Raw genomic sequence first — 1,633 nt, 5'->3', positions numbered from 1 at the left:
GTTTAACAAGTGGTTCTATGATGTAGTGGTTAGCACTTTCGACTTTGAATCTAACAACCTGTGTTTAATTCCCAATAGGTAATCCACCAATTTATACAAAGTTGGTCCATAGCCAATTCGGTAGGGTCACTTTTGGACCGATAATTTGTAGAAGGGGTCACTAAGGTTGAGATCATACAAAATGGGTCCATAGCTCAATGTTAGAGCATTTGATTGCAGATCAAGAGGTCACCAATTCGAACCTAGTTGGGCCCTTCTATCTTGGATAGAAATTTGTTACACTTTTTGGACCGACACTATGTCTAAGGGGTCACTAAGGTTAAAATCCTACAAAATGGATCCATGGCTTAGTGGTAGAGAATTTGACCAGTCACCCGTTTGAACCTTTTGGACTGACACTCTAGAAGGGGTCACTAAGGACGAAATCATGCAAAATGGGTCCATAGCTCAGTGGTAGAGCATTTGACTGCAGATCAAGAGGTCACTAGTTCGAATTTGGTTGGGCCCTTTTATTTTGGACAGGCACTTTGTTTGATTTACTACCGACCACCGATTGTCTAAAGGAAAAGAAATAAGAATAATTACCGATTCCAAACCTTATTCCAGAGTCCTCCAACGTTATTCTTTTCAACTACGAAAATTCTTTATAGTTTGAGATAATAGTTGTATTCTTTAAGGCCGATTAGTTTGAGATATTCTTTAAGGCCGATTAGTTTGAGATATTCTTTAAGGCCGATTAGTTTGAGATAATAGTTGTATTCTTTAAGGCCGATTAGTTTGAGATAATAGTTGTATTCTTTAAGGCCGATTAGTTTGAGATATTCTTTAAGGCCGATTAGTTTGAGATAATAGTTGTATTCTTTAAGGCCTACTTAAATTGATGAAGTGAAAGAGTAGTTATATCCAACATTCTTACTTGTGTGCCTCTTACAAATACTCTCAACAAATGGATCGCTTGATCTATTCTACTCTACTTTACTTCCTCTTAATAACCGTGTGGTATTGACACAACTCATATTAATGATAATCATCACTTACATCCAAAACTAGAGTATAGTGGTTGACTATCGTCAAGGACCCATTCACCATTTCCATTCCTACCGACGGAAAAGTTTTATTACATTCATTTCTTTCTCCTTTCTAACTTCTTCAGTCTCCCATTAAACTTTTTTTTATTTAAAAAAAAATTAAACGTGAAAAGGGAGAAAGAAAGAAAAAAGAAAACCCTTAATTTTGAAAGCTTATGAAATACTCTTTGACCGATGGAAAGAAAGCTTGAGAATAATTTATTCTCACGTCCCTCTTTGACACTTGTTGGATATATATCCGCCCTTCACATGTCGTATCATAATCGTATCATATCGTAAAAACTTCGTGGTTATATCCTTCCCTAATTTATCATAGTCTTATCGTCCTTAGACATATCATAGTTGTGTCGTTACCTAAACGTACCTTAGTCATAACGTTACAGGAAAGTATCATAACGCTATCGTTCTATCAATCTATCATAATCCTATCTCTTTCTACCCATAACCTAATCGTGTTGTTTTATGAATCCATTGTGACCATATCGTTTTTATCAATCTGTCATACCCATAGCACTTTGATACGTAATCAAACCATAACGTTTCAT

At 35.8% G+C, this 1,633-nt stretch overlaps 1 non-coding gene across 1 annotated transcript; it reads left to right on the top strand.

Moving 5' to 3' along the window:
- Nucleotides 1–436: 436 nt before the first annotated feature.
- On the top strand, nucleotides 437–508 carry TRNAC-GCA. The gene has a single exon. It is a non-coding gene; the product is annotated as a tRNA-Cys (tRNA).
- The last annotated feature ends 1,125 nt before the right edge of the window (nucleotides 509–1,633 follow it).

Source organism: Cucurbita moschata, unplaced genomic scaffold, assembly GCF_002738365.1.
Source record: "Cucurbita moschata cultivar Rifu unplaced genomic scaffold, Cmos_1.0 Cmo_Scf00150, whole genome shotgun sequence".
NCBI lineage: Eukaryota > Viridiplantae > Streptophyta > Magnoliopsida > Cucurbitales > Cucurbitaceae > Cucurbita > Cucurbita moschata.
Note: the sequence above shows the minus strand (reverse complement) of the source record. Positions and strands in the feature narration are given on the sequence as shown.